Source organism: Suricata suricatta, chromosome 8 (assembly GCF_006229205.1).
Source record: "Suricata suricatta isolate VVHF042 chromosome 8, meerkat_22Aug2017_6uvM2_HiC, whole genome shotgun sequence".
Taxonomy (NCBI): Eukaryota; Metazoa; Chordata; class Mammalia; order Carnivora; family Herpestidae; genus Suricata; species Suricata suricatta.
Window position 1 is genome coordinate 97,796,484 of NC_043707.1, and position 22,078 is coordinate 97,818,561.

General features: G+C 42.3%; 1 long non-coding RNA gene across 1 annotated transcript in view; it reads left to right on the top strand.

Annotated features, from left to right (window-relative positions):
* Positions 1 to 16,566, top strand: part of LOC115299478 — a 25,922-nt gene extending 9,356 nt beyond the window's left edge. The window contains exons 3-4 of the long non-coding RNA XR_003912196.1: positions 6,858 to 6,932; positions 16,458 to 16,566. This is a non-coding gene — a long non-coding RNA (uncharacterized LOC115299478). The remainder of the gene's footprint in view (positions 1 to 6,857; positions 6,933 to 16,457) is intronic.
* The last annotated feature ends 5,512 nt before the right edge of the window (positions 16,567 to 22,078 follow it).

Sequence of the window (22,078 nt, forward strand, 5' to 3'; positions counted from 1 at the left end):
GTCTCTCTTGGGTAAATCCCTAGCAGTGCTATTGCTGGGTCATAAGGGAGTTCTATGGATAGTTTTTTGAGGAACCTCCACACTGTTTTCCAGAGCGGCTGCATCAGTTTACATTCCCACCAACAGTGTAGGAGGGTGCCCGTCTCTCCACACCCTCGCCAGCATCTGTAGTCTCTTGATACATTCATTTTAGCCACTCTGACTGGTGTGAGGTGGTATCTCAGTGTGGTTTTGATTTGTGTTTCCCTGATGATGAGTGATGTTGAGCATTGTTTCATGTGCCTGTAGGCCATCTGGATGTCCTCTTTGGAGAAGTGTCTGTTCATGTCTTCTGCCCATTTCTTCACTGGGTTATTTGTTCTGTGGGTATGAAGTTTGGTGAGTTCCTTGTAGATTTTAGATACTAGCCCTTTATCTGATCTGTCATCCTTCATGTTTATGGGCTGGAATTTCTCTGTAAGGACCCATTATGCTCACAAATTGTGAATATCTGATTATCCCAAAACATTTTTCTTTGAGAAAAGGTAGGATAAATGCTTTTTTTTTTTTTTCAACTGCTAATATTCAGTTAGGAGTTGGTGCCTAGTGACCGCTAATGGTGAGCATGGAGAATGTTGAAGTTATTTATTGATTTTCCTGTTGAATATTGTAATGAACATGTGGATTTTTAAATGCAGTATGTTTCAGTACATTGCAGCCAACCTTTATTGGCCTGAGTCCTTTTATTAAACCATCAGTGGTCCTTGATAGCTTCCTACTTTCTGGTACAAGAAGCCCCTGGAAAGTTTTTGCTCCAGGTCTTAAACATCAGCCATTTCTTGGAGGAATCCCTATTTGTTTTGGAGGGGAGGGCTGTGTATAAGCCACAATTTGGGGTGCCATGGATGCTCACTGCTGTGAGGTTGTTTGCTTCTAGCCCCTTTTAGTGGACATAACAGAGAATTTTACCTTGAAAAAAATCACAGGATTGAGCTAATCATTTCCAATCCAAATGTACTACGTTAGAGTTTAATTTAACCTTAGTGTATCGATACTCATATCTTTTTTTCTCACATACTAAAACACTCGGTTCCTGATAAAATTAGCCCAAATGCTTACCTGCTGTATCCATAACATATTCTATTGTGGTCGAAAACCATGCTTCTTATGACTTTTAATCTTCTCAAATTTATTAAGACTTGTTTTCTCCTTTTGCTCTCATTTACTGCATTCCAATACACTTTGTTGAGTGGGAGTTAAAGGGGAGGAGTTAATGCTGGCTAACATTTGCCAGGTGCTTACTATGTGGTGGGAAAAATTTAACCCTTAGGCCAACCCTATAAGGACTGGGTTTCGCCTTTGCTGATGACCTCTAGGCCATTTTGTTCTCTATGCTATGCTGGTGAAGACTGTAGGCTCTAATAAATATTTTGGATCGGCTTAGAGTTATTCATTCAGCAAATCAGTCACTCTGGAGCATAATCCGATTCATACGTAGGGTAAACAGGAAAGGAAGTCTATTTTGGTTGTGATTTTTAGGAAACCAGAGTATTCCTGTTTGGCCATAAGCTTTGTTTTTTTGGAACCAAGCACGCTTTCCAGCACAAAAATATTTTCATGCCCCACTAATCCCCTTCAGTTAAGGCTGGATGGTATAGCGGAAAGTGCAGGAAGGATTTGGAATCCCTGCAGCCTGGCTTTCATACAACAGAAGCTGGTGGCCTCTATTGGAGGCACTGGCCCCGAGGAGTTGCCTGGGGCTGGAGGATCCAAGTTGTAGAGGGAGAGCGTTTACTCAAAGCAGCTTGAGGCGGCATAGTGATATGCTTAAGTGGGACTGTCCTGGGTAGCCGAAAGCTTAGCCAAGAAAGAAGAGAGAAACATTAAGTCATCTTGTGAGGCCCAGGCAGTGAGGACAGCACTGAGAAAATAAGAGGCAAAGTCAGCAGAAGTTCAGAAGCAGGATGGAATCAGGTCCAAGTGATGGTGAAAGAGGCCAAATCTGAACTGAGGTGGGAGATGAAAGAAAGAAGTATGCCAAGTCTCATTTTGTCTGCTGCTTAGTCTGGATTTCCAAGGGGACCTTGGGGGTTGAAAGCCTTGCTGTTCAAAAAGTGGTCCACAGACCTCCATCTCAGCTCTGACATCCTGGATCAGAATCTCCTTTGTAACAAGACTGGCAAGTAGATTGACAAATGTATTAGAATCTGAGGAGCACGGGTCTGAGGGACTTCGCCAGCAGCTGTGTGACTTGGGGAAGTCTGTTTCCCTTGCTGGGTCTCCGATTCCCTGTTTCTAAAATGGACAGGTCACATTTTAAAGCATCTTTTAAAAATCAGAATCTTGCTCCTGGTCTGTGCTATTGATGCTACTTCCTCCCCTGCACAAGGAGTGAGCACAGCACAGGGGGTTCTGAGGCCACTGGGGTGACCAGGCTCTGTGAGCTCTCTGGACTCACAGGGCCTGGGCTTGCCTGGACCACACGGAGCCACCTTTCCACTGAGATATGTGAAATGCTTCCTGATCAGCTCTTCGGGGACCAAGTGATACCACTCAGGTGTGGGAAGCTAGCTCTCCATGGGGTCAACCTTGAACAATGGGACGGGGAGACCAGGAGGAGCAAAGCAGATATTTTCTGTCTTCTCCTCCTTCTGAGGAGTGCTGAGTGGCCGTGTCTACTTGAAAACCTTATGGAAAGTCCTATCTACTGAAGGAATGAACATACCTTTGCAGGATGAATGTCTCTTTGCCACTCCTTACAAAGAGTAGGGAGTGTACATGTTATATTTACATACTTCTTTTTTTAATTAAAAAAATTTTTTAATGTTTGAGAGAGAGAGAAACAGGGGTGAGGTGGGGTAGTGTGAGGAGGTGAGGAGCAGAGAGACAGAGAATTCAAAGCAGGTTCCAGGCTCTGAGCTGTCAACACAGAGCCTGACATGGAGCTCAAACCCACAAACCATAAGATCATGACCTGCGCCACACTCGGACTCTTAACCAACTGAGCCACCCAGGTGCCCCTACATATTTCTTGTGCTCACTTCTGCTTTGCTTCTTTGCATTGGTCTCACTTAGCTTACAACTCCCAACACAAGGCAGCACTTCAGACTGCTTTCTAGAGAATAAAGACTAAGTTGGATATCAAGTATATCATGCTGTTTAATTTGGGAAAGTACTGTTTCCCTATTCTGTAGAATATAGACAAATGACATGTGTCCAAGGCCACATGATCAGGAGATGCCAGAAGTGGGTCTTTATCCTATGTTTATTGGCTCCAAGTTCACGTACTTCTTTATTCGGATACATAAGCGAGGTTTATGGAACATCAGTTAACATGCCAGTTTTCCCACTGAAACCCACAACCACCCTGGGTGGTAGGGATCACTGCCCTCAATTTACAGATGAGGAATCCAAGGCTCAGAAAGTTGTTGGATTTGCCTGAGATCACATAGTAAGTGGTAGAACTTCACCTTGGTCTGAGTTCTGCCTCATTACATAGCAATTAAATAATTCCTGATGTCTTTGCCCCTTTGTAAGGGCCCCGCCTCCATATCACTGTGATCTGCTCTCGGCCAAAGCTGATCAAATAAGATGAAAATCACTGTGAAAGAAATTGTTCTGTACAGCAATCTTAAAGAGAAGGCTTAAAGTAATTTAACTTTTTCTTTTTTCTTTCTATTGTAGTTGAAGTGTACTTGGCATACAATTGTGTATTAATTTCAGGTGTGCAACATAGCGAATCAACAATTATATACCTTGTAAAATGCTCACCACGATAAGTGTAGTGACAGTCTGTCCCTGTACAAAGTTATTACAATATTTCTGAAAGTAATATTACTGGATGTTATTATAATGTAACTGGAAGTTTGTACCTCTTACTCTTCAAAGTCAGTTTTGAACAAACCTCTCTCCTGGCTATCACTGTCATTTTGCCAACATGTTTCCAAAGAGCTCTTTTATGGTAATGCAGGCTCAAATGGTGTATCCTCCCCTTGTGCTTAAAAAGATAAACAGCTGGAATTCTCAGAATACAGTAGGTCAGATACACGGAACGGATGTTGATGTGGTGACTTCACATGATCCATTTGCATGACTTTCCCTATCCACCCCAGTCCTGGGTCTCCTCTCTGTGGATGGTGCGGAATTATCCAAACAATCACTGGTTTTTCCTCTTTGTCTCTCTCTTTTTTTTTTTTATGGCATATCATTTGTGGAGGAAAAAAATATAGAAGGGAAAATCCCCACCCCAGCTGCAGTGCTTTGAAAAGCTGGAGGTTTTGAAGTCTGGCCTGGGCTGGAAGAAAAACAGGAGGAAAATTTCCTTGAAATGTGAAAATGATCTTGAAATGGATCCAAAATACTTCATTGGGGCAAAGCCTTCTACCGTGATGGATCTGTGGAATAATTCCTCACAGCCAACAGCTACAAGATGAAACTGAAGGCACGGCAGATTGCACGAGGCCAGGCTGATAGTTCCCTCACCGATGGGGCCACAAAACTCCCCTTCTCTGTGGGGTCAGACAAATGGCTCTGGACGCAGGTCAACGGAGAACAGCATGTCTGTCTTTCTGTTGGACCTTTGCGGGGTCCCTGCACCAGGTTTCATTGCGGGGGTATTGCCCCAGCCCTCTTCTTTGCTATCCCTGCCTCCAGGGTGGCTTGTTAAATCTGAACAGGGTCATAGATCCATACACTTTCCTTCAGAATAAAATCCAAACACCTGAGTATCTCATAAAGCCCTCTCTTTAACTGACTCCTGCCTCTTTCCAGTCTTTTTCTTGGTTTCCTTTATATGCTAGCAACCTGAAGCTCATGCCAGTTAGGAGAAATTGTGCTGGAGTAACAAACAAAATCTCCATGGCTTATGGAAACATTGACTTACGTCCTGGTTTTGCTACGTGTTCATTGAGTGTTGGCTGGGCCCCTGCCCTGTGCTCTCACTCACTAGCCACGGGTCATGTAGCCTCTACCAGCTACACCAGCATTGCCCCACCAGGAGCCACCAGTCACTGAAGGCCCACTGGGCCCTTGAAACGGGGCTAGCCCAAACTGAGATGTTCTGCCAGTGTAAAATACACACCTAGAGCATAACACACTTAGTGTGGAAAAGAATATACTATGTCTCATTAGTAATTTTCATATTGAGTATGTGATGAAATGATCTTGTTTTGAATATATGAACCTAGAATATTTAATATATTAAAATTAATTTCATCTCCATTTTGCTTTTTTTTTAAGTGTGGTTACTAGAAAATTTTAAATTACATATGTGGCTTATAGAAATGATAGCAGATACTTCTACTCACATTTCATCAGCCAAAGCCAGTCCCAAGCCGCACCTAACTTCAAAGAGGCGGGGCAATGCTGTCCTAACTTGTGCTTGAAAGGGGAGGAGGGCGTACTTGTAGGGGCTCTCAGTGACTTTCTGAACAGGACATCGGTGTCTCTGTCAGGCTGTTCCTTAAGGCGGAAACTTCCTCTCTTTTCAAATACCTTTGACCAATTCCTTCTCCTTCATTTGAGGTAGCTCAAAGGTAATCTTTACTGGAAAGCCTTCCTGGATCCCCACCTGCCCACCGCCCCTGTATCTCTTGTGGGGGTGAGCACTCTACTCTCATTTGACCCACATACCAACTCTGTGGGATTAGGTGCTCTTATTATTCCCATGTTACAAATGGGGAAACCAAGGAACAAAGGAGCTTGATAATTGATCCCGCAAATGGTAAATGGTAGAACGGGACTTTGAATTGGCACAGTTGGGCTGCAGATCCCCTGTTCTTAACCATGGCCTCTGTGAAGCCAGTTTTAGCTCGGCATCCTTGACCTGCATACTTACAGCCCTTTCTTAACTGCTTTCCCTGTTTTGTCTTAGCCATACACCTCTGTTAGAGCAACACAGCTCAGAATAATACTACCTTTGAGAGCCTTTACCAATATCCAAGACTCAGAGTGAGAAGCAGGGGCTCCATTTCTCCTGCCCTATCTTCACCTCCCAGCAGTGCCTGAGGGATGTGATCTTCCCAAGAGATCTTTGGAATGTAAATGACTTGTTTTCCTCTCTGGGTTCTCTCCTGGAATCAAGCTGAGCCATCAGGCATGCACTGGAAGCATCCTCAAGTTATCTTGCACAATCCAGTGAGGTCATGTCTTCATTGCCTTTGATGCAGGCACACAGTTACAGGATTCATTGTGTCCTCTTACAGTTCCTGTGTTGAAGTCCTAGCCTCCAGAACCTCAGAATGTAGCTGTCTTTGGAGATAGGCCATTAGGGAGGTAATTAAGGTGAAATGAGGTCCTACAGGTAGGCTATAATCCAGTATGACTGCTGTCCTGATAAGAAGAGATTAGGGCACACACACACACACACACACACACACACACACACACACACACACACATGAGGGAAGACCACATGAAGACACAGAGAGGAGGCCATCTACAGAAGCCAAGGAGAAAGCGCTCAGAAAAAACAATCCTGCTGACACCTTCCTCTCTGACTTCCGGCCTCCAGAATAAGGCTCTCCAGAATAAGAGAATATTCTGTGAGAGAATAAGTTTCTGTTGTTTAAGCCCGCCCAGTCTGTGGTGCTTTGTTGCTGCTGCCCGAGCAGACTGGTGCACGCACCTCCATGAATACTGTGCGCTGCCTCACCTAGCGCCTCCTGTGTGAGGCTGGAGGGAGAAATCCTTTTAGAAATTCTGTTCTGGGAAAGTAATTATACATTGGTTCTCCTTTTTGCTTTGGCTGCCAGGAAACTGGACGTCAAACTTGAAACTCTACCGTAGAGGCTGTGTGAGACTTTATGGTGTGGGTTTTTGTGTTCTTTCCCCATGTTAATCAATGATTCTTGTGTTTTCCTCTCATTTTCACTCTTCAGGCATATTTCCCCAGGCCCTGGAAATTATTGAAGTTAAAAATGAAGTGGCTGGAATTGTAGAAGTTGACACTTCGGGTAATTATCATAATGATAGTTAACACTGAATCATTGCTGGTGTGAGGCCCTGCTCTCCATTCTTTGTATGTATTATCTCATTTTTATTTAAAATTTTTAATATTTATTTTGAGAGAGTGGGGGAGAGGAAGAGAGGAAGGGAAACACAGAATCCGAAGCAGGCTCCAGGCTCTGAGCTGTCAGCACAGAGCCCGATGTGGGGCTCGAACCCACGAATCCTGAGATCATGACCTGAGCTGAAGATGGACACTTAACCAACTGAGCCACTCAGGTGCCCCTGTATTATCTCATTTAATTTTAACACAAATCTTTTGCAGTGGATGCTGTCACCCCTTTCTATAGATGAGGAAACAGGCACAAGAAGATTAATTAATTATTTGCCCAGTTTGTGCTGTGAGTAAGTGGCCATGCCAGGCTTTGAAGGTGGGATGGTCTAACTTAGGGTTTGAAGCATTTAGCTAAGGGGGAATGGGCATAATGTAGAACAGCTTTGGGCAGCTCGTCGTTGCTTGGAAGGGAAGTGAGACATGGAGTAGGTAAGGGGTCGCTAAGGCCTACCTGTAGGAGCAGCCCGAGAGTGAGGCACAGGGCCCTCAAAGGCTCCCTCTCACTGGGCTCTGGGATGGGGACACTCGTGAGCAGAGAAGGAGAATTCTTTTAGCTGAGCTTCATCCTCCATAGCCCAGTCTCCCCAGCAGCTTTAAGCTTTAGCCAGGCCAGTTAGCTGCAGTTCCACAGAACTGCCAACTCACACACCCACTCCTTCCCACTCTTCTTTGACCCCCAGAATCCAGTCCATTCTTCCGAGAAAAAAAAAATCACAAGTTTCTGCCTCCAGGAGTGCTTTCTTGGGTTAGGTCCCCTTCTGTCACTCCACAAACTTGCAATCTGTTCTGTTTTTCTTTCCTGTCGTGCTGGGCACTCTTGTAAAGTGGCCTGTTTATTACTCTGTTTTCTCTCCTAGGCTCTGGGATCCTGGAGGGTAGGGACTGTGTTTTATTCATGATTTATATGCTGCCCTCAGGTTTGGCCCAGTGCAGGGGCTTAGGAAGGGTTTGTTGAATGAATGACTTTATGAATGTGAGATTGGATTCCTTGGGTTTTATTTGTGCCTGCAAAGTCTTTCTCCATGAAGATTTATCAGGCGGAGAAATTAATCTCTTTTGTACATCTGCACCGGTATTCAGGTTACTGTACAGTGTTATTTTACTGTGTGTGGTTGTATGTAGGCTTCACTGAGAATGAAAAAATATAAAGAAATAAGCAGACAAATAAACAAATACATGCAACTCAGATTTGCATAATGCCTTATGGTTGACAAAATCATTTCATACAGATTACATCTGTGGTTACAGCATCCTCATGTTACAGATGAGGTAAGAGAGAATGCCTTTGCCTAGGGTCGCTCAGCCCATGAGGGGGTTTGGGATGGGCTCCAAGCCAGAACAGGGGCTTTGGATCAGACAAGTCCTGGGCATGCAGCCCACTTTGATCACTTGTGAGCCTCACTGAAGTTTAATTTCCTCATTTCTAAAATGGCAATAATAATAGAAGCAAGGATCATTGTCACATCAAGAGGGTTAAGTACAAAGGCCCCATAAATGCCTGGTGAATAAATTAATACACAACCCGACTCCATAGAAAGTTCTGCAACAAACACCAGGCTATACGGAAGCCCCAGAACTCCTTGTGTGTTTGTACCATGCTGGTTTTCCTCCCTGACTTTTGCTCATTCACTTCCCTCTAGATATTGCTGTAGCTAGGATCCTTAGTTCTTGCCACGTGGACTTTAGTTCATGATTCTTAGCCTCACTCTGGACTCCCACTCTCCCCAAGCCTACTCTCCAAGAGCTCTTTCACTGAGTTGGAAACTTCTTTCTCTTCTTGCTCAACTTCTCTGATTCCACAGCTGTGACGCCCCACCTGGCAGGGAGCTCTGCTGTGGAGACAGAGCTGGCTTGGGGGCCTCAGCCAGGAACACAGAGACCTCACTGCCTTGGGCTGGCAGAGCACACCTTCTCCATTTCTAGGCAATGCACAAGAGAGGGCCTGCATCATTCCAAAGCCAACATTTTTCAGGCATTGGACAATTTGATGGTGGAGTTCATTCCCCCCTCCCATCTGGCCTGGCTTATTGTGATCTGTTGAGTGGGGCCAGAAGGACTGCCAGATTGGGTAATTTTCTCAGAAAAGAGCTATAAAGATGAGAGTTTCAGATGTGCTTTCAGCATGAATCATACGTTGCAGGTACCAGGGCCAGAGTGAAGCACATGTCCACCTGTGGGGTCAGGCAAAACATGGCCCAGGTTTGGTGTGGCATCCTTGGGGCTCCACATGCCAAAGGAGAGTTCTGCACCTGTGATTTTTGGGGCTTATATTAGGTATTTCTGCTAACCCTTTAGATTTATTTCATAGGAGTGTTTATTCAACAAAGAGTTATTAAGCCTGGAACTGATAGATGTGGTCCCTTCAGTCTAGTCGAGAAGATAGACATGTACAGTGACCATTGTTGGGGTCAGGGATGGTGCAGAAAAGGCCCTTGATCCGGACTCAGTGGAGGTGGTTGGGAAGGGAGTGACAGGTGTCAGGGAACCTTGTCAGTGGGATTTTTCATGTAGCCAAGATCTAAGTATGAATTAGCTAGTTGCAGAAGGGAGACAAAGAGCAATCCAGGTGGAGGACATAATATGTGCTAAAGTCTGGAGATGAGAGAGTATGGCTTGTTCGGGGGAACAAGTGTAATTTCTCAGTGGGACTGGGATATAGGAAATGACAGGGTGAGGATGAATGAGAGATGAGGGAGGGATCTCACTCCCAACTTTTCCCTCTTCCCTGTACCCCAGCTCATATCCAGGTTAGGTTTACATGAGCAAAATATGCTTCAGAATTTGTGTCAAGTGAGAAATTCCTTACTATCATAGATTTCCTAAAGCTCTGGTGGGACTTTAAAAGCCCCCCATTCAAGCCCATGCTGCTTGGTTCTGTCACTCATCCTCTGTTCATGCCTTTGTTTACCCTGGTGGTCTGAGCCCGTCTGCTCCTTCTTCATTCACAGTGCAACTCTTGAGCACTGATGTGACTCTGGATGACATTTTAAGAAATTTGAACATTAACCTCAAGTCAGTCAAATGACATCTGATGTCTAAAGGAAGTGCAGTCAGTTGAGAGGAATAAGTTGTTCATATGAGAGTAAATGGACTGGAGATGGTTAGCTCAGGGGCAGAGAAATTACCTGAAGAGCAATGTCAATAGCACAAGGTAGAGAGAATGACCATATGAACTAGAGGATGAGAAGAGGATGAGCAGGAAAGAGGTTTCTGGACAGATTTCTAAAGAGTGGTGTATGATAACCTCATCAGACTCACTCACTGCTTGCTTCTTCATTAATCAGGGCAGTGACTCTCAAACTTGGCCACACATTAGAATCCCATGGAGGAAAAACAGGCTCAGGCTTTATTTCAGGTGGAACAAACGAAAATTATTGAGGGTAAGGCCCTAGATTCCAGTTGATTCTACCAGGTAGCCACCACTAAAAATGATCATCCTATGGAGAGTCCTCCAGGCCTTGGCTCTTTGGACTGAGAGCCATGTGACATCCTGAAAGTCAGACAGGAAGGGGTGCACTGTTATATGGACAAATAGGTTGAGTATATTGATAGATACCTAGACAGAGTTGTGTGTACTTGGAATTGTTATGTAATTTATCATCCAGACTGGGACACATTTAACTGGATATAACCGTGGTCTGCAGGTGCAGACTGAGATTGCTACAGTACACAAAGACAAATGGCAGCCGGTCTACATTCTGCCATGAGCTCCACTCCTCTCCTTCTCTCTAGAACTTTCCCCCAATCACGCTTTCACTCCATCACTCACAAAAACTTTTCTTGTCCAGATCACCAGCTTCTTCATTGTTAAAACTGATGGTCAGTTGTGTGTCCACATGTCATTTTGCTCAACAATTGAAATGCTATTATGGTGTTGACATGTTCTGAATTTATGTTTTTGGCTCTGACTCCTTCAGTGAAGTCCAGAGTGTTCTTCCTAACTCTCAATTTGACATCTTGCCTGGATGACAAAAATGTCAGAGTTAGCTTCCCACAACTGAGCTCCTGAATCCCCCTTATTCTTACATAAGATCAATTTCTTCCATAGTCTTACACAGTAAGATACCACTGTGCACTCATTAGAATGGTTAGTACTATTAAAAATAAAACAAAACAAAGCAAAAAAAGGGAGCAGGAAGTGTTGGCAAGGATGTGGAAAAAAAGGAACACTTGTATGTTGTGGGCAGGAATTAAATTGGTACAGCCACTATGGAAGACAGTGTCGAAGTTCCTCAAAAAATGATACATAGAATTACCATATAATCCAGCACCTCCTCTTCTGAATATTGATCCAAAGGAAGTGAAATCAAGTTCTTGAAGAGATATCTGCATGTCCATGTTCATTACAGCATGATTTACAATAGCAAAGGCATAGAACCAACCTAAATGCCCATTTACAGATGAATAGAGAAAGATGATGTGATATGTGTATTAAATACATATGTTTATACAGAATGGAAGATTATTCAACCATGAGAAAGAATGAAATTCTGCCACTTGTGACAACATAGGTAGATTTTTGAGGGCAGTATGCTAAGTGGCTGCCAGGGGCTGGGGCTGGGAGAAATGGGGAGATGTTGGTGAAAGTATACAAAGTTTCAGTTACAAGATGAGGAAGTTCTGGGGATGCAGTGGACATTTTGGCAACTATAATTAACAATATCGTATCGGATACTTGAAAGTCGCTGAGAGAGTAGGTCTCAAACGTTCTCACTACACACAAAAGTAATTATGGGAGGTGATGGAGGTGATCCTATCATGGCAATCCTTCTCAATAGGTAATGTGTACCAAATCATCATCATGGGGTACACCTTAAACTTACACAATATTCTATGACAATTGTATTTCAATAAAGCTGGAAGAAAACTTCCTTCTATCTAGTTGGTCAGACCAAAAATCCTAACTACCTTTTCTGTATATCCTCTCTTTGTCTTATTTCCACATTTAGTTTGTCCACAAGTGCTTTCGAAACACATCCAGAATTTGTCCACCTCTTATCCACGATAGCCAGCCCTCCCCCCTGAAACCCTATCATTTGTTGTCTAGATTATGATACCAAGGGGTCCCTGTCTGCTTCTGGTTTTGGTTCCCTCCCACTTCCTCCAACACTGCAACTAACTACATTTTTAAAGTACATGCCAGTTGATCTCATTTTGTTGTTCAATCTTCCAATGGCTTCCTGTCTTACACAGAGTGAAGGTCCTTAAAGAACCTTTCAGGCTCTACACGCCCTCATACCCATCATATCTTGTCTGCTCCCACTGTCCCGCAAAGTACACAGTGTTGTAGCCACACTGGCCTTAGCCTTGATCCTCAAACATGTCATTCTGGGGCAGATGATCATTTGTTTTTGCTTTTGTTTTTTTAAGTTTTTAATTTTTGTTTATTTTTATTTATTTTTTCAATTTACTTTTAGAGAGAATGGGAGCAGGGGAGGGGCAGAGAAGGAGGCACAGAATCTGAAGCAAGCTCCAGGCTCTGAACTGTCAGCACAGAACCTGACATGGGGCTCAAACCTATGAACTGTGAGATCATGACCTTAGCCAAAGTCAGATGCTCAACTGACTTAGCCACCCAGGCACCCCAATGATGAGTTTCTCTAACCTGGATGGTTAGCACTGCTGCCGCCTCTGGTGGTGCTAATGTTCCCTCTGCCTGGAATGCCCCACACTCTGACATCTGCCTACTCACTCTTTTATTTCCTTTGAGTCTTTGCTCCAAAGTCACCTTCTATTAGAGACTTTGCCAGAACCCATGCCCTCCAGCATGCAGTGTAGTCTCTGTCCCCCTTTGTGCCTTATATTTCTTCATAATATTTTCACCACTTGATGTACTTCATATTATACTAACTTATTTATTATTTGTCTCCTATTCCCTTAAGTATTAGCACCGTCAAGGCAAGGATTTTTTTTTTTATTCCCAGTGCATGGAAAAGTGGCTAAAATATGGTGCGTGCTCAGTAAATATTCAGTGAATAAATTATGAGTGTTGGAGAGAAGGCTGCAGTCTGGTTTTTGAGAGGACAATATCAGTGCTCTCCTAGTGATCCACTATAGGAAGCAAGGGACAGTAGAAATGGATGTCCTGTGGGGACACATGGGGACATGCAACCCAGCAGGCATTTACTGAGCACCTATACCACATCAGGAGCAGTGTCCAGGCTGCTTCTGACCTAGCAGAGCTCATAAGCTGCAGAGAGATATGTAGATATAAACTATGATGTTAAGAAGAATGACTTCTGGGGCACCTGGGTGACTCAGTTGGTTAAGCATCGACTTTCTATTTCAGCTCAGGTCATGATCTCATGATTCATAGGTTCGAGCCCTACATTGGGCTCTGAGCTGACAGTGTAGAACCTGCTCAGGATTATCTCTCTCTTCCTCTCTCTGCCCCTCCCCCTTTCATGCTTATTCTCTCTCTCTCTCTCTCTCACTCTCTCTTTCTCTCTCTCAATAAATAAATAAATAAGATTAAAAAAAAAGAAGAATAACTTCTGCACGACAAGGAAATGAAGGCAGGTGGAGTGGAAGTTGAGGGGGAGAGATGCATCCAGGGGAGGAAGTGTGGCTCACCAGGCAAGCTTCCACAGAGCAGAGGGCATTGGCGTTACACTGGAATCAGATGAGAGCTTCAGCAGAGGAAAGATGGAGGAAAGGATGCGGTGTGGAAGTCAGAAAGAGCAGGATATGTCTGGTCAGTGGGGTGGAGGTCATCATGACTTGTTCATGAAGTAAATGGGAAGATTTAGAGGGGAAACAGATACAGAAAGATGGTGGAAAGCCAGGTTATTTGCAGAGAGAGGGTGGCACCATGCTGGAGAATTTGGCTATTTTTCCTTAGGGAGTCCATTGCATTTTGGAGACATTACATGGTGTGTTGTAAGCTGACTTTATAGCACAATAACTCAGCCTGTCAAGGTGAAGAGACCAGAAGTCTTGAGACCAGTTAGGAGACTATTTATAACATCGTGGGCCGAAGAAGAGACACCTGCTTCCTACTGTCTTCATCCTTCACCTACTGAAGTCTTTACTTCCCCAGTATTTATAGGGGACTTTTCAGTTCTTTGTCTCTCCATATGTTTATGCCCCCTTGATCTGTTTCTTCATTCCATTAGTTTGTATGTGTTGACTAAGCATCTGTTCTCTCCTGGGACTGTGCCAAATATGCTGAGAACGCAGTGCTGAATAACATGGACATTGATGATCTTAAGGGTGAAGAAGGAAAAGAATAGAGGGGTGCAAGAAATAAAGAGTCGTGGGCCAGGGGAAGGGAGAAGAGCAAGACCATTGCAGGCAGAAGGGACACGTGTGTAAATGCACTTCCGGGAGAAGCATTCTCTGGATGTCATTTGCCAGAGTGTGAGCACTGAATCTTTACTAATCAGAGCACCTGGGCATTATAAGTGCTTAGGAAATACTAGTTTAACGAATGAATGAAGGCAGGAACTAAGTGCACTTATGATTGGCTATTTAACAAGATGTTCCAGATCTAAGTCCATTGTGGCTTCATTCCAGCATGCCTGTGTTTAAGTGAATTAATGATCTGGGTAATAGCCAGCGGTCACTCCTATTTGTGGTTACAATCTGGGAGTAGAGGGGAAAAACATTGCATGTGCGTGTGTGTAGTAGAATTGTAGAGGTACTTTGTTGACTATAACACTAGTTCTAATTCATGCTCTTATTGCCGATTCATTCTTCCTGGAAATCAGAGAATAGGAGTGCATCACAGCTGAAAACGCCTTTAGAGATCAGGTGCAGCATCGCTTTGTTTTCCTCTGAGACCTAAAGAGACTCTGTACCTTGTCTTATGTAAAAATGGTTGGAACAGGAATACTAGAAATAAGAGGAAGTTGTCAAAGCCTGAACAATAGTTATTAATTATCAAAAGGCAGAGAAAGAATTCTGAGGAGGATGGAGAAGGAGGTTTGGTGGTGATAAATGCTAAAAACTAAACAAAACACGAGACAAAAAGACAAGTTCTGGATTTAGGTCTAAAACAAGGAACTAAAAGCAACTATGTTTTTCAAATATGGCCTTTCAGCTTCTAAGGAATAACAGAAAACCCACATGAATCTAGCTTTCTTTAGAGAGCTGTAAAGATTTTACATAGGAATTTTCATGAAAGGCTTTGTTTTTTCTCCAAGTGATTATTTTGCCAGCAGAGCGACCCCTACCTACAGTCAGCATCCTGTTTTGTTCTTTTATCTTTGTGCTGGTGGTGTTGGATCTAAGGAATCTTTCCCTGACCCAAGGTCACAAAGGTTTCTTCCTGTTTTCTTCTAGAAATTTTATAGATTTAGATTGCACATTGAGGTTGGTGGTTCATTTAGAACGAATCCTTGTTTGTGACACAGTGTGGACTCAAGAATATCGTTTCATTTGCTCATGCATATCTAATTCTGGCACCATTTGTAGAAAAGACTAGCCTTCTTGACCAAATACCCTTTGCACCTATATTAAAAATCATATAATTGTTGACATCTTTGGACTTTATTCTGTACCATTGATCTATATGTCTGTCTTTGTGCCAATACTACTGTTTTGATTAGTATAAATTTATAGTAAGTCTTGAAATCGGATAGTGGAAGTCATCCCACTTTGTTCTGCTTTTTAAAGGTTGTTTTGGTTAATCTAGACTCTTTGTATTTTCATATGAATTTTAGAATGAGTTTGTTAATTTACTTAAAAAATTTTGCTGGGATTCTGATTGGGATAGCACTGAGTCTGTCCATCAGTCTGGGGAGAATTGCCATCTTCATACCAAGCCGTCTGCCATAATGATTGTGGTAATCTGTTTATTTGGATCTTCTTTAACATCGCTTAGCAAGGTTTTACAATTATCAGTATATAGGTATTTCACAGCTTTTTCGGATGCATCCCTAAATATTTTATGTTTTTGAGGCTATTGGAAGTGATATCTTTTTATAATTTTAATTTCTGATATTTCACTGATAGTATATAGAGATACTATTGACCTTTGTATTATTGATCTTGTACCCTACATTTTTGCTAAACTCACTCATTTCTAGTAGCTTTTTCTTTTTCTAAAGTCTGTAGGGTTTTCTACATAGATGATGGTGTCATCTGTGGATGAAGTCAATTTTACTCCCTTTCTAATCATAATGTCTTTTAATCCTTTTTTGTCTGAAAACTCTTTCAAGGCAGTCAGCTGGGAAATCATGGGACTCACTGTGTCTGTTTTTCACACCTCTTGAAAACCAACACTTATACATATGAAAATCATTATATACATATGACACATATACTACATATGAAAACATATATGTATCATATGGATGAGAGTAAATACAGTCTCTCTTACTCCATGTTGACCAAAAGCAGAAGTTCTCCCCACTTGGATTTGAGGTATAGACAAAAGATGAGGTTTAAAAAATAATCTTCAGACCCTTGATTCCAGGTCAAACAACTCTCTGAGCCCATCGCACTTAATTTCTCATGGGAGCAGACCGACTGTGAAGAGATACTGTTACTAACGGGGCAGCAGGTGCCAACAGATCGAAATTATTTTCAAGGTCAGTACTGATGGTGACAAAAACAGTGGGTAGCCCTTTGTGGTTTATCAAATGCTTTTGCATTTGTGAACTCATTTGGCTTGGTTCTCATAGCATCATGGGAAACTAATGAGGGGAGATTATCCCTGTTTATTGGTAAGGAAATGGAAGCTCAGAGAAGTGAAATGAATTTTTCAAGGATATACAGTTAAGGAGAGGAGACATGGGGCTGCTATTTGAACCTAGGGCTGTCTGACTACTTGCCCCACTCTTAAAAAATATATCTATTATGGAGAATTTCAAAGAGCTGATAAAGTCACCAGAAATGTATAATGATTACCCACGTACTCACTATGTAACTTTCACAGCTGTAACCTCGTGGGCATTCTTGCTTCATTTGCACCCCATTCACTTACTCCCACTCTGTAAGACAAATCTCAGCTATATTATCATTTCCCAGCTAAATAGTTTAATAAGTATCTAAAAGCTAAGGAGTCTTTTAAGAAGATGTAATACTAATGGGAGCTCACACCTAAAATTAGCTTTAATCCATTCATTTCATCAATTATCCAGTTTATAAATTTCCAGTTATCTCATAATGTTGTAATTTTTTAGTTTATTTGAATCCTGATAAGTTCTACACATTACTGGTTACTGGTTTCTCTTAATGTAGATGCTTCTTCCCAACCTCTCTTTATCCCTTGTAATTTATTTAATGAAAAATGAGATTATTTTCCTATAGTGTTTCCCAGTCTGGATTTTGCTGATTGCACTTTTGTAGTATGGTTTAACATGTTTCCTTTTCTTTTGTCATTCCTGAAAATTAGGAGTTGTTGCTAGAAGCTTGATCAGACTTAGGATTGATTTTTTTTTATTTTGGCAAGAGAACTTAACAGCTGACATAGTTCTCCCTCTCAGGGTCGCATCATATCTGGTTGTCTGGGTTTTTGTGACGTTAGCAGCTACTATACTTAAATCCTGCATCTACTAATTCATTATAGGTTGGAAAATGAGGATATTTTAAAAAAAATATTTATTTATTTCGAGAGAGAGTGAGCAAGAGTGGGGGAGGGGCAGAGAAAGAGGGAGAGAAAGAATCCTAACCAGGCTCCACACTTTCAGCAGAGAGCTCACTGTGGGGTTTGATTGCATGAACCGTGAGATCATGACCTGAGCCAAAAGCAAGAGTTGGACACTTAATTGACTGAGGCGCCCAGGTGCCCCAGGAAAATGATGATATCCTATCACCTGTCTGGGATTTTTTTTTAATATTCCTTTTTGTAATTAAAAAAAATTTAATGTTTATTTATTTTTGAGACAGAGAGAGACAGAGTGCAAACAAAGGTGGAGCAGAGAGAGAGGGAGACACAGAATTGGAAACAGGCTCCAGGCTTTGAGCTGTCAGCACAGAGCCCGACCCGGGGCTCAAACCCACAAACCATGAGGTCATGACCTGAGCCGAATTCAGACGCTCAACTGAGAGAGCCACCCAGGCGCCCCTCTTTCCTTTATATTTTCATACACCTTTCTTAACTAATAGAGAATCAAAGTTTGAAAACTTAACCCAGGTCATCTTGAGACCAGTTAAGTAATATAAATATTAGGACAAAAATTAAATTCTCTTCCATCTGTGTGATCTAACACTTCACTCTTTATAAAGAGTCTGTAATTATATCAACCTACCTACTTGTAAATAACCCCAGAGGCAGGACACATGTGTGTTAGATTGATACAAAAATGCCTTCCAATGAATCATGCCTCACTATGACCAGGTCCCTTTTTGTAATTCGGCTTTGCCTTCCTCTAATCAAATAGTAGAGTCTCTTTGCTCAACTCATGATTTTTGGCTGACTATATAACTCGCTTTGACCAGTAGAACATGGAGGAAGTGATGCTCTGTGAGTCTATGCCACAAAAGTCTACTTTTGTGGTTTTATGCCATGCCGGGAGAAAAGCCCCCCTTCCCCGCCACCTGCCTGTCTAGCTCCTTATGTATGAAAGACCCTGTGCAAGGGACTCAGAGACCTAGTTGTGTTATGTGGGCCCAGGTCCCAACTGACCCACCAGCTGAATGCTGCCCCATGAGTGGGCTCACGCTCCTTGAGCGCATCTGCCTAACCAACGCACAGGATTGTGAGAAACAAGCTCTCAGTGTTTTAAGTCACTACATTTAGGGTGATTTGTTGTATGCAAAAGGCTAATGAAATGAAATGAAATGTTATCCACATTTTACTGAGAAAATTAAAGTCCAGATAGAGAAGATATCCAACTAGAAGTTTATAGAACTAGATTACCATTTAGGATTTCTGACTTCTAGTCCAGTGTTCATGCCATCTCTGTGCTTTTCTCTTTCCCAAACTTACTAGCTATCTTAATCTAAACTCCCTATTATCCTAAAGTAACCCCTGAGGTTGAGCTTCCTGACACCTCAAGAAACCCTGTAAATTGAGCTGCATTTAATAACTTAGCTATTAACCAGGGCACTAGAAACTTCCTTAAGGGAAATAGAAACTGAAAATCTTTAGTGAAGTTTCAGCCTTAGCTATATTTTTAATTCCTGTTGTTACTTAGTCTTTGGGGAAAGAAACTTGAAAATTCTCAAATTGGGGTGCATATGGAGAAGACCTGCTATATGCCTAGGGTTAAGGGCTTTTAAAAGTACCCAAGCCTAACAACCACTTTTTGTGTAAGCCAAGTAGGTGTTGACTGATTCTATCAATTTGTAAGTCTAAACAACTTCCATATGGTTCCAATAATAGGAAATGTATCTGATATTTGATTAGCGCCTTTTGGTTTACAAAGCCGTTTCACATCTGTGTCCTTATTCTAACCCCACAATGGAGCTCGTGTGGAAGTGGGGGAGGGGCTATTGGTTCCATTTTCTAGATAAGGAAACTGAGTCCTAGAAAGGGGAAGACACTTTGGGAGGGGCTATTGGTTCCAATTTCTAGATAAGGAAACTGAGTCCTAGAAAGGGGAAGACACCAGGGGAGGGGCTATTGGTTCCATTTTCTAGATAAGGAAACTGAGTCCTAGAAAGGGGAAGACACTAGGGGAGGGGCTACTGGTTCCATTTTCTAGATAAGGAAACTGCGTCCTAGAAAGGGGAAGTCACTTGCACAAAGCCAATGTCTAAACAGCAGCAGAGCCAAGATTTAAACCAAATCTGATTCCATAGTCAGTGATTTTACTACCCCACTACCTTATCCACAGAGTTTCTTTAGAACACCCTCCATCCATATCCATTTTAATAACAACAATGCGAAGACCAGCTATGATGTGGGAAGTATAGATAGGGACTTAAAATAAGGAGCTCATGGTCTGGCAGAGCAATAGATATAGAGACATATACCATAAATAATAATAATAATAAATGTTGATCACGTGCTAAGGGTCTAATTCTATTCTAGGAGTCTTATGTATCTATTGAATTCTGCCAACAAGCCTGTGTGGTCCATGCTGTTATCTTCCTCATTGAATAGATAAGGCATTTGAAGCATAATCATGTCTTAAGTGACTTTTTTTTAAGATTATTTATTTTGAGAGAGAGAGAAAGGGAGGGACAGAGAGAGTGGGAAGAGAGAGAATCCCAAGCAAGCTCTGTGCTGCCAGTGCAGAGCTTGATATGGGGCTCGAACCCATGAACTGTGATCTCATGTCATGAGCCCAAGCCAAGAGTCAGATACTCAACTGACTAAGACACCCAGGTGCCCCTCAAGTAACTTCTCAAAGAAGCACAGCTTGTAAGTGGTAGAACTGGGATGGTACATTCCAGAGTGGAGGCCTACAGAACGTGAGGAGAAGCACAAGGGAGAGATCCCTGGTGTTCCAGGAAAAAATCCAGGAAGCCTTCAGTGAAAATAATTTACATGAACTAGGACATGAAGGACCTTGGGTCTGTCAGGAGGCATGGGCACTGTGACGAATAGGTGGTGTTAGGGAATGGCATGGCCGTGGACCCACGGGCAGTTCAACATGGTGAAGCTTAGTATGAAAGCATTCCCACAGGGAGATAGATCACCACAACCATGTGGACAATTGCACATCAGGAGCTGATGGCGTAGTAGGCAGTGTGGGTGTTTATTAGTCCCTTTGACCTCAGCTCTGTGGACTGAGGCCAGGAAGCGCAAGGCTAATCTGCTTGTCTGGCTTGTTTGCCCATATCTGTGTCTTTTTGCCAGCTCTCATTTACCATGTTTACTCTCTAGTTTCATGCTAGTCCACACCCCATGGGCCACTTCTCAGTATCAGGGCTAATTATCATGATTATTGAGAGTTTTACTTAGCATAATTACCGTCAACATGCATTTTGATTAATAGTCGTTAACAGCAATTTCTTAGATTCATTATTATGGCTGGGATTTAATTATTTAATTAATACAACAATTAATAATAACTTATGTTTATATGGAGCGTGATAGTTTGCAAAGTGGTTTCAAATACAGAATCCCATTTGATCCTCCCCGAAACTGCAGGTGGTAGACAGGGTGTGGCTTGTTGCCCGGGTTTTATAGACAAGGAGGCTTCGGTGAGAGAGTGAGGACTTGCTGCTTTCCTGCCTCCCAGTCTGGTTCTCTTTCTTTCTCTGCCTGCAGTGTCTCAGAGTTTCACCCAGGGTGATATTTGAGCCAGATCTTAAGGGATGGAGAGCAGTGAGCCCGCAGGCAAAGAGAATGGGAGTGGGAGGAGAGAAATCACAAAGACAGGGCTAGTGTAGTAGAGCATGGTCCATTCAGAGAACTGCCAGTATTTTAGAACGTCCATAGGGTCAGGGTAGAGTGGAAAGCATTTGGGAGTCAGATGAACCTGGCTTTGGATCTCTGTTCTGTCACTCAAAGGATTCTGGGCAGTTTCCTTAGCTTTCCAAATCTTGGTATAATAAAGGTATAAAAATATCTTACAGCTTTCTGAGAATTTATGCGAAAGTGGTACAGAGAATCAGGCATGTCTCAGATCCTCAATAAAAGATAGCAGTGTAGTGTCATTGTCCTGATGGCAGGGTAGGCTGGATTCTGATGGTGTGGTGTGGCAACGTGATGATTCCAGGCAGATAGATACAAATCAGATTATGGAGAACACCAGGAATCTGGGCTTTGTTATCTAGCTAGTAGGGAGTCACAGGCAGGTGCTCAGTGGGGCTGACATGGTCAGATCTTTTGTTTTTTTTTAATTTTTATTTTTAATTTTATTTTTTTTTCTCTTTTATCCTGCTTGGGACTTAAGTTTTATGAATCCAAGAAGGTATATTTTTTTTCCTTTTTTTTCTGTTTATTTATTTTTTAACATATGCAATTATTTTCCATCATTTACACTACAGTAGTTAGAATTACACTCCAAACAGAAAAGCAAAGTAAAAAATCAAAACCCCAACTTCTATTTCATGTAATTAGACTTATACAGAAATTAGAAGGTTAAGTAACAACTAGTTAATCACCTAATTTCACAGCTATCTGAAGTGGCAATCGTTATATAGCAGCTTATCTATGATACATTCAAGATACATGATACAATTTATTACTTGTTCATA